Genomic DNA, 12,003 nt, shown 5'->3' with positions numbered 1-12,003 from the left:
GAAAGCACAGCCCTGGAGCACTTTGTTGACATGATTCCTTCTCTTCTTTCACAGTGCAGGGCCGAGACATCAGATGCCCCACAGGGGGTGGTGCCAGCACTGTGGGGGGCAGGCACAGTGCTATTCAGGTCCCAGGTGCAACTCCTCCCTCCCATCTAGATGCAGATCTCTCTATTCACCACTGGGCGGACTCATTCTGTCTCCTGGAATCCCCCAGCCCTGTCACTCAAACTCCAGACAAGGAATACACAGCCTAGCAGAGGCAGGCTTGAAAGGTTAGGCAAGAAAATACCTACTTTCTAAAAGTGGTATTTTCAAACACAGAATGTTAAAACCAACTTCACTAAAAGATATATTTTATAATTCTGAGTTCAGGCATACTAAACTCGAATTTCTACCATGTTCTCTGAGTCAGTTAGGATTATAAAATGTAATAATTCTAACAGCCCATTCTGGCCTATGGGGAACAGGTAGCCTTGCAATAGTGAAAAACGAAAATGGCTGTAATTCACTATTAGGACATGCCACACACATCAGGGCTTGTCCTACCTTATACTTACAATGCACCCTGCCTTTGGGCCTACCATAGGGGTGACTAATATGCAGAAAAGGGAAGGTTTAGGGACTGGCAAGTGGGTGCACTTGCCCAGTCAGCATGACAATACCAGACTGCACGTAGGCTCTGCAATGGCAGACCTTAGCGCATTTTACAAGGCTGCTTCTGTGGGTGGCACAACCAGTGCTGCAAGCCCACTAGCTGTACAAAAGGGGGTGGTGATGGACGGTGCATCTGAATCAATCAAACACTCACACCCAGTCAAAAGATCTGGGTTTAATCCATCACCGTTCTTTAGCCCACTCTGCCACCACAGTTCAGACATGGCTATATGCAAATCAGTCGGACCCTGTGCCTCATGGGAACAGTCCAGCCCGAACTGCCAAGCCATGTCTTCCCTGGACCGGAAACAAGCTTCCGAGGACCGGTTTCTGGCATTCCAGCCGTCTTCAGCCCGGCTTGCTTGAATCCAGTGGCAAAGTGAGCAAGGGACTCACGTCTGAGCATACCCTGCCACACTTATGGCGGCCAAAAGCGGTACAAAAGGGGGTGGTGATGGACGGAGCATCTGAATCAATCAAACACTCACACCCAGTCAAAAGATCTGGGTTTAATCCATCACCGTTCTTTAGCCCACTCTGCCACCCCAGTTCAGACATGGCTATATGCAAATCAGTCTGACCCTGTGCCTCATGGAAACAGTCCAGCCCGAGCTGCCAAGCCATGTCTTCCCTGGACCGGAAACAAGCTTCCGAGGACCGGTTTCTGGCATTCCAGCGATGGACGGAGCATCTGAATCAATCAAACCCTCACACCCAGTCAAAAGATCTGGGTTTAATCCATCACCGTTCTTTAGCCCACTCTGCCACCCCAGTTCAGACATGGCTATATGCAAATCAGTCTGACCCTGTGCCTCATGGGAACAGTCCAGCCCGAACTGCCAAGCCATGTCTTCCCTGGACCGGAAACAAGCTTCCGGGACCGGTTTCTGGCATTCCAGCCGTCTTCAGCCCGGCTTGCTTGAATCCAGTGGCAAAGTGAGCAAGGGACTCACGTCTGAGCATACCCTGCCACACTTATGGCGGCCAAAAGCGGTACAAAAGGGGGTGGTGATGGACGGAGCATCTGAATCAATCAAACACTCACACCCAGTCAAAAGATCTGGGTTTAATCCATCACTGTTCTTTATCCCACTCTGCCACCCCAGTTCAGACATAGCTATATGCAAATCAGTCTGACCCTGTGCCTCATGGGAACAGTCCAGCCCGAAATGCCAAGCCATGTCCTCCCTGGACCGGAAACAAGCTTCCGATGACCGGTTTCTGGCATTCCAGCCGACTGTTCCCATGAGGCACAGGGTCAGACTGATTTGCATGCTATGTATGGAATAGAGATAGCAAGAATATATTTGGGCAGGTTTACAGTTTATGAAGCCCACAACTGGGGAAAATAAAAATGATGCAAGGTGAATATATAATGAGTTATTTTTTGTGCAGCGATCTGTGCAATAAACATTAGAATAATATCATTTCAATTTCTTTTCTTTGCTTCTACCTCCCTCTTTTTCTTTGTCTACTTTCCATCAGGTTTATTTCCGTTATATTTTGCACTTCGATAATTCTTTTGACAGAAGTAAAAGGGAAACAAGTAAAATCAATCTATGAATGTACAGCAAGTAAAATTATATTGACATTTTGTGGTGCAGCATAGCACCAGGTTATGTGTGCGCTTCTCACTTCTTCAAGTTTCTCAAAACATTCCTTAATACCATGCTGCAATGTGTGCTTGTGTTCCACCACCATTTACTTTAATTCTTACACTGCCCACGTGGACGAGGAAACTAACACTGCACTCTGTTGAAAGTCAAGCGTTGCCTTTTGTCCACAACATGCTCTGGGAATTATGATTCCAGCAGCGCCTGCGCTGCTTTCCAGCCGTATTGAGGAGGTTGCCAGGGTGCAGCAGTGGTATCTGCTGATGCTGAAAGCAACTGAACCACTGAAAAACACAACTATTAAAAAACTGCTTTTTAGTGCTGCCTACTCGAGGTTCAGCCCTCTAATTGAAGACACATGGATGATAAACAATCTGACAAGGCAGGTGGATTCGAGCTGAAGTTTCTTTGGACTGGTTACATGAGCAGAATATGCTAACACATTCATACACAGACATATGTAAGAGTGCAATTGTTCATGCCTTTGTTTGCATGGTTTAGCATGTTCAAACTGGACAAATTGGATTTTTCGATGGACGTTTACCATATAGTAAAAAAGCAAAATGGTCGTCATGTTGATTCTAAATATCCTGGATAGCATGGAATGGTAAAACAGTGATGCCGTTTGTCCCAAATCATTCCAGGATGGCCGCCACATTAATTCTAACTGGAATGACAGTGTACATGGTGTATTACTGTTTTGCTGTTCCAAGATTGCTGCAACGTTGATTCTAAACATGGGGGGCGTTTTGTAATGGTGAAACCATGTTACAATATGTACGATTGAATTCCAAGATGGCCGCCACCTTGATTCTAAAGGTGGCAAACGTCTTGGAACTGTAAATCTATGATATACTGTACAATACTTTTCTTAGATGGCCATCGTATTTACAATCAATTGGTAATCAAGCTGAGGAGCTGGTTACTCCAGGACTCTCAGAACCATCTCAAAAATTGACCTTAAATATAAAAGGGTGTTTTAAGAGTACAATTCGTGTCTGCGATAAAGAGTTGAATGTTACAAAAAGCGTGATGCTGAATGTACTTTTAGCATGTAGAATAGTTCCTCACGGATAGGGGGACAAGGAGAGGGAAACAGAGACACTCCCACAGGTTAGTAGTTGGAAGATCCTGCCTGGATTCCTTTGGCACAGAGTCTCGAGTCAGACTAATTATTGGTTATCTCTCCATCTACAGGCAAGAGAACACAAATTACTAAGAGGTCATACCGTAGGTGGGAAGAGAAAAATGCAAATATTAGAGATTGGGACTTACCTGTGAAAGGGCGAGATTTTGATCGATACCTTATATCTATTGATCCAAACCTCGATCTGGTCGACTGAACCTTTATTGCCTGTCTGTAAGGAAAGAAAGTGCACCTATTTCCAAGTTAGTTCACCCAAGAAAGGACTCTACTCTCAAAGATCACGGACAACTTCTAGTTTTCAAAAGTTTATTGTAAAGATATAATGAGCTGCAAATACAGGCATCTCAGAATGAGATTCACGAGATACACAGGTCCAATTACATACATGTGCTCTCGAAAAGCCCTCAGACGAGCGACAGAAATCACTAACACAAGTTCTAAAAATAGCAAAGCTATCAGCATAGACGCATATCTCTCCTTCATTTAGGTTGGAGGAAAAAAACACACAGGTTAGGCGTCCCTACCCTGTTCTAGATGGTATCCCTACTTAACCAAATCCCAACCTAACAAAGGTGTCAGCAGTGAATGACCCCCAAGGGAAGTCACTCACTCTAAGTCTCTTGGTGAAAACCTAAAGTTCTCCAGTCATGACCCCTCTCTGCCTACCCATCCACTCTCTTAGGGGTCCTCAGGTCTCTGCTCTAACTCCACCCAGGGGTGCTGTCCCTAATACAAAACAGTCAACAACCTTTGAGACGCCCCTTGTGGAACGCCCCTCACGTGGTGCAACTTCAGGCTTTTTCCATGATGCTTTGTATTGGGCCTCAGACGTTAGAGTTGACCTTGCTTCTCAGATTCTTCTCCGGCCCGCTGATACCCCTTAAACATTCCAAAACCCTCCTCCATGTCTGGGCCGTCTACTGAACAGACCTCTATTCATTCATTTATAATTGGATCCCCCCTTTCCTGTTGCAGACAGATATCTGCCGCCAAGAACCCAACTCTCATAAACTTCTAAAAAGGCTTGCAACATTTCTCAGCCCAGACATGTACGTGTAAATCAATGCTAAAACATTTCAGGCCTACAATATTTCTCATTATGATTATAGCATTCAACTTCTTCATTTAATTAAAACATGTTAATACTCTTATTCTATTATTAAGTAAACAATTCTATAAATCATGGCCTATTTAATGCAATGACAAAAACCTTAAAACAATCTGTGTCGTGAAAAGAACCACCTTCCCTTTCCCTCCAGCTCTGGCCCTGAGGCCTACCACGTTCTGCGTTTTACCGCATACCATCTTATGTTGTAACAGCTTCACGACATGGATTCAAAATAATCACGTCTAATAAAGTCATATAATGTCACACATTTCTGTATTAGTTCCACACCTACTTAAATCTCTACATTAGCTATACATTTAGGATATAATTGCAGATACTATTAGCACTCATGGCATTTTTCTTCATGAATTATGCTTACTACAGATAAGTGTGATGTACTCATACATTTATCAGTTTGCGCTCTCTCAGTTCCCCCCTTTGATGACCTCTCGGGGTCATCACTAACATTTAAACTGCAGTTATTGCTGGCATTCTCTGCGCTTCCAGAGCTCTCAGGCTCCTGTACTGATTATCTTGTATGGCAGCCAATCTCTGCAGCTGCTCTCTTTGGGCCCTTTCTGACTTTCTTGCTCTGTACCATTTGAATACCCTCACCAATCCCCACAATATTATCCCACAGATCAATATTATGATGATAGGCTTTAGAATATACCATATAAAGCTTTTTCCTAAGGTGGAAAACCACCCTCCAACTGCACTCATTCCGTGGCCCACCTTTTCCCAGACATTTTCTCTACTCAAGTCTTCGATCTCTTTGTGAATATTAGTTATGTTCTTAATAACTTTCTCAAGGGGCTTTGAAAGGTCTGGAATGTAAGTGCAACATTCCTGAACCTTCAAAGCCTTACAGACTCCGCCCTCTTTTGCTAATAGGACATCTAATGCAAGACGATTTTGAAGAACCATAGCCCTTATCGATTGCATCTCTCCTTCTACCAGCATTAAGGACTGAGCAGTGCTGGCAGACAACCTGTCGACAACTGTTGCCAGTCGTCTAATTTTAACATCATTAAGGATTATTCCCAAAAGAGGAAACATAGCTCCAAAAACATCTCCAACCATTTCTGCATCGCCTAAATCTCTCCTTCCCCTCGATGATGTCTGGCCCTCAATGATCAATAAGTCTTGTGCATGATATATTTTGGGGAAGACAATTGCCAAGTAACATGATCCATACCAGTTGTCAGGTAGTCTCACGTAAGCATTTCTTCCACATACAAAATACACATTTGGAATCACTTGCATTCCCTTCAGGAAATCCTTAGTGTAGTACTCTAAATTAAAAGCATGTTCACAGTCAACTTCACCCACGTATACATTTTCATAATACGTTTTGGCTCGGTGAAGACATAACTTTCCTCTCTGCGCTTTATCTAAAGCTATTGGACCACTACTACCCTTTCTCTTATGTGACTTCTCTTCCTCGGTCCAATCTATTTTCCCTTGTCCTGATTTCTTCAAAATCTTTTGTCTCCTGTAACGATCATCCACCTGCCCTATGAACTTCTTCTCGACTTCTGACACCTTGCATGTCAGGTTATTTCTACGGGCATGTGAAGTATCTAAGGTAATCCAAGGAATGAAGAACTTGGCCAATCTGTCTTCACTCTTCCAGTAATCCCATTTATTCATCTGCTTATAATTTGGGACTTCTGGCAACACTGAATCATAATTAGAGAAATAGTATTCAAAACTATCTCTCTCATAAAATATACTAAGCAATAAGCTACATGTAATGCCATATGTCAGAGGGAGGTGATGGTATCGAATTCCTTCATCTACAGACGCAGGCAACTGCATGCAGACGTAGCAATCCTTAACCTCCATGGCATCCACGTATTCATACAAAAGTTTAGCATAAGCATTTGACCTAAAGTCTCCTTGGGACTCGTCTACATGTAACCTGCGGGCTTCTGCAGCCAATAACGCTTTCTCTTGAGTGTTTTCCCTTTTCTCACCTGCAACAGTAGGTGTAAGCGTTCCTGCAGAACTCACATCAATTACCTTTACTTCTTCTTCATGTCCCTTTACATAAGAAATGGTTACCACTAAAGCTATTAATAATATCACTCCTACTATTAGTGTACCTATTATACATTTAGCTCTGCGGTTCGGGGTGCCGGCCTCCATTTCGTCAGACTATATAGTTCTCTCTTTATCTCCGCAAAAAGTTCTTTTCCTCTCGTTCCTTTACAGTCTCTTTTCAATCCTTTTTGTCTTTAGAATCCACACAGTTGGAGGCTGACAACCTTCTTCGCAAAAGTCCTTTAACAGTTCAAAAAGACAACCCTAGCCCTTCTCCATCAACTCAAGGGATTCCCTAAAATTCTCTGCTTCCTGGGCGCTAGGTAATCTTCTTTTTCTGCTTGCTTTATTTACAAAGTCCTTTAACAATCGACTATCAGATTTGTGGTTGCAGCTTCAATAGCATAGTTCAATATTTCCAAGCGAAGAGTGTGCTCTTCATGTGCTGTTATCGTTGTACCAAAGTCGGGGAATTGCAATTCTGTAAGAAACATGTGCTTTAACTTGCTGAGGCGGGGAGGTCTGGGGAGCACGAATGTTAGTGACCCTTCTTGTTCGACACCGGGTACCAACAATCGTATTTCCACGGTGATAATGGGCTCAGAACTGGACACCACCACCGCTCGGATCCTCCCTGTCTCCGGTTTCACAGACATTTGTCGCCAGATATGTCCACTCAGGTGTGGAGTATCTTCTGTTAGGCACACGCACTCTTCTTGACCTTCTTCGGTCCGGTGCTTCAGCGCCCTGAGCACCTTCTTCTGGGTCTGAGTCTTCTGATATCGGAGGAAGGGTTAACTCTGGAGTTGACCTCAGGCTAGAGCTCCTTCTTTGCGGCCAATTAGCTTCTCCACGTGCCCTTCTACTCCTTCTCCTTCTGGTCTGTTCTCGCTCTCTTTCAGACCTGTCAGGGTCAGACTCGTACTCCCAGCTATTTTCTCCTTCTGTAGCGTCTTCTGTTTCGCTGTTGTACTGACCGTCCTCAGCTTGGTCAGACTCGTTCCCTGCTTCCGCTGGCACCTCTACAGCTTGGCTAGCCCCCTCTATGGCTTTTTGGTCCTCAGCTGGACGTCCATCCGAGAGAGGAGCTGTTTCCAGAGGTGCTGGAACCCTTTTCGTATGTGACGCGTGGATCCAATTGGGCAGGCCTCCCACCTTTACAGCTGTGTTGGTGATCAGGATGACCTGGTAGGGCCCACGCCAACGAATATCCAAGCAGCTTCTTCTCACATGTTTCTTCACCAGGACCCAGTCCCCAGGATACAGGTCATGGCACGGGCCCTGGCACGCTGGAACCTCTGCAGCCTGCACCTGAAGGGACACAGAACGCATGGCGTCAGACAGCCCCTTACAATAGTCCAGGATCATATCATCTGTGATATTTAACAATGCAGTAGCTGGAATAGATGGCAGCCTCATTGCTCTCCCCATTAACACTTCATGTGGTGACAACCCTGTTCTTCTGTCTGGGGTACTACGAAGGCTCATGAGGACTAATGGCAGGGCATCAGGCCAACTCAGGGTCGTTGAGGAACAGACTTTAGCTATTCTGGACTTGATCGTTCCATTGATCTGTTCCACAATTCCTGAGGCTTCTGGTCGGTAACTGCAATGGAGCTTTTGGTCAATATTCAGTGCTACACAGATCATCTTCACAAGCTCGCTGTTAAAATGTGTTCCCCTATCTGATTCCAAAAAGGCCGGCACCCCGAAACGAGGGATAAGTTCTCTAAGCAGTAACTTAGCCACTGTGAGGGTGTCGCACCTACGTGTAGGATATGCCTCAACCCATCTGGAGAACACACAAACAACCACCAGGACATAGCGAAGGCGGTTGCATCTTGGCATTTCAATGAAATCTATCTGCATTCTATTGAATGGACCTCCAGACCTTCCTATGTGACTTAGTGCAACTGGTGTTCTTTTTCCTACGTTCAGCTGCTGGCAGGTCACACAACGCTGGCACACTGCTTCTGCTGCTATTCTAAACTTAGGATTGTACCAAGTCTGTCTAAACACTCTCAGCATAGCATCTCTCCCTAAGTGTACTGGACCATGTATGAGTCTAGCCATTGGACTCACCATCTCATTGGGCAACACTGCTCTGCCGTCTGCTGAGACCCAAAAATGGGTCTCACCCATTACACATCCTGCCTTTTCCCATGTTTCCTTTTCTGAATCAGGAGCATTTTCTTGCATGGTTGACAATTCATCCCAAGTATCAACAGTTTCCAGTATCATGGCTAATTCGGTTCTTACATTTATTCCACCCACATCCACCTCTGTGAAAGAGTAACCTTGTTCTGCGCAATACCGCGCAACTTCATCAGCATATCTATTGCCTTTCGAAACAAAGTCCTCATTTTTGGTATGTGCGATGCACTTTACAACTGCGATACTTGCTGGACATTGCAATGCTTCTAACAACAAGCGCACAAACTCTCCATTGCGAATGGGAGAGCCTGAAGAAGTCATGAACCCTCTTTGAGACCATAACTGCCCGTAATCATGAACTACCCCAAACCCGTATTGGCTGTCGGTGTAGATGGTGACTCGAATTTGATTGCCTGCTAAGCAAGCACGTGTCAGGGCAATAATCTCGGCTACCTGAGCGGAGTTTACTCCTTCCAGGCACCCTGCTTCCACAACTCCTTCAATTGTACAAACAGCATACGCTGCTCTCAACTGCCCAACTTCGTCTCTTACACATGAGCCATCGACAAAGAAAACTTCGTCTGGGTCGGTCAGTGGCTCATCTACGATGTCGGGTCTGGGTTTGGTGCATAGTTCAGTCACATCGAGACAGTCATGGTCTGTATATTCATCATCATCATCAATATCATTTGGAAGTGGCATTAAGGTAGCAGGGTTCAAAACAGAGCATCTCTTGAGGGTCACGTTCTCTGCAGCAAGAATAACTTGCTCATAGCGCGTGAGCCTGCTGTTGGTCAGATGCTGTGTTTTGGTCCTGGTCATCAACAGTTCAACAGAATGTGGCACGCACACCTCTAACGGGTGCCCCATGACGATATTTTCACATCTCTCAATGCTGACACCCGTTGCAGCAACGGATTTGAGACATCCGGGCAACGCTGCGGCTACTGGGTCTAAAGTAGCCGAGAAATAAGCAACTGGTCTACGGGCATTCCCATGGATTTGGACCAACACAGACAACGCGCAACCTTCTCTCTCACAACAGTAAAGAAAAAATTGTTTATTGTAATCAGGCATTCCCAATGCCGGAGCACGACACAGGTCCTCTCGCAACTGTAGGAACGCCATCAAACAGTCTTTGTCCCATGGTACCGGATCACTCACCTCCTTGTGCGTCAGTTTTTGCAAAGGTTTTGCTTTCAGTGAAAAGTTCACGATCCACTGTCGGCAATAACCCACCATCCCTAGGAACATCCTGACCTCTCTCTGGGTCTGAGGCGCATTCATTTTCATGATCGCCTCTATCCTGTCTGGTGACACTTTTCGTTTGCCTTTCTCAATTCTGTGTCCCAAGTACTGCACTTCTGTCAGGCAGTACTGCAATTTTCCCGGGGATACCTTATGCCCATTGGCAGCTAGGTGATTTAACAAAGCAATGGAGTCTTCCCTGCAAGCTTCTTCTGTTTCTGACGCCACAAGGAGGTCGTCTATGTACTGGACCAGAACTGACTTCTGGGGCAGCACTAGACTTTCAAGATTTTTCTTCAAAAGCTGGTTAAAGATCGATGGGCTCTCTGTATACCCCTGAGGGATACGACACCATGTTAGGACGCGATTTTCCAGCTTAAATGCGAAAAGAAAATGGCTATCTTCGTCCAAAGGGATCGAAAAGAAAGCCTGGCAAAGATCGATCACAGTGAACCACTCTGCTTGGAATGGAATCTGAAACAGTATCACTGATGGATTCGGTACCACTGGACAACATGAAACGACTATGTTATTAATCTTTCGAAGGTCCTGCACTATCCGAAATTTCCCATTTGGTTTCTGTAGACCCATAATCGGGGAGTTGCATGGACTACCCACGATTTCTTTCAGTATTCCCTGTTTAATCATGGACTCGATCACGGGTTTTATGCCTGCAATCGTTTCTGGAGTCAATTTGTATTGGGGTGTTCTTGGGAACTCAGCATGCGGTTTCACTACAATTTTCACTGGGTCCACCCCTTTGACCAATCCAATCTCTTCCCCAGTGAAATCCCATACTTCTGGTGCCACTGTCTCTCTCAAGTCCCAGGGGAGCTCGTCTACTGTCAAAGTAGGGTACAGCTCCACGCATATTCTAGAGTTTGCGACTTTGAAATCTGCATCATCATCATTTGTCAGTACCTCCACTCCCTGAGGTGTACAGTATATAGTACAATTTAATTTACACAACAGGTCTCTTCCTAGCAGACACACAGGACTTGAATCGCAAACCACAAACTGGTGCTCATCGCTGTACTTCCCTATTTTCACCTGCACCGGTTCTGTCAATTGACTGGTTATTCTCCTGTTTGCGACCCCTACCACCTGTATGGTCTCTCCAGACATGGGCAGGTCTGGAACTGCAGCTGATCTGATCGTGGATCTAGTGGCTCCTGTGTCCACCAGAAATGTCGTAGGGCACCCTGCTACTTCTGCTTCCACATAGGGTCCCCTCTGATCTACCTCTAAGGCTGCCCCGAGGGTGCAGTCTTCTCTTTCCACTCTCTGTCCGGTTAATGGGTCCACATAATAGCATTCTTCCCCTTCCACAAACAGGGGCATTTGTCTATAGGTCTTACCCATACTCCCTACTCGAGGAGGTTGCGGGAACTGGGCTCGGGGAGGAGCCCCCCCCCCTTTGAGCACCTTTCCTTGGTATGGCGTCGCCCCTCTCATAGGTGCGCTCTGGACCTCTTCCTCCTCTATCTCTTGCTCTCCTATCTCTACATTGTAAGGGCACTCGCGTTTCCAATGCCCCAACTCGTTGCACTGGTGGCACCTAGTCGTTTTCTTCAAGGTAGCTATGTCTATTCTGGGTCTAAAGGTGGAACTCTCCTCATTACCCTTGTTCTGACTGTACTGCTTCTTACCTCCTGTACCTGTCCCTTGCTGCTGTTGTTGCGGTCCCCCCTTTCCTGCTGTCTGCAATTGTACCACCATCAGCTTTTCTTTTAGTTTCTTAGCCTTGGAGTCTACCTCATCACAGCAGTACCTGGCATATCTCAGTATTTCATCTAGGGGTTTACTTTGCCAACAAATCGAGTGTTGCTGAATCATTAAACTAATATCCGGTCTCAGTCCCAGGACGAACTTGGACACGAATTGCCCTATGTCTTTTGGATCCATTACATCCAAGCCGCTATACTGTTTAAATGCCTTCAGCAATCTCTCGTAATATTCATGAACTGTCTCTTTGGGTTCCTGTCTTGTTCGATCTATTCTGACCCAATCTATGTCTTGCATTGGCACCT

Source organism: Lissotriton helveticus, chromosome 5_1, assembly GCF_964261635.1.
Source record: "Lissotriton helveticus chromosome 5_1, aLisHel1.1, whole genome shotgun sequence".
Taxonomy (NCBI): Eukaryota; Metazoa; Chordata; class Amphibia; order Caudata; family Salamandridae; genus Lissotriton; species Lissotriton helveticus.
Note: the sequence above shows the minus strand (reverse complement) of the source record.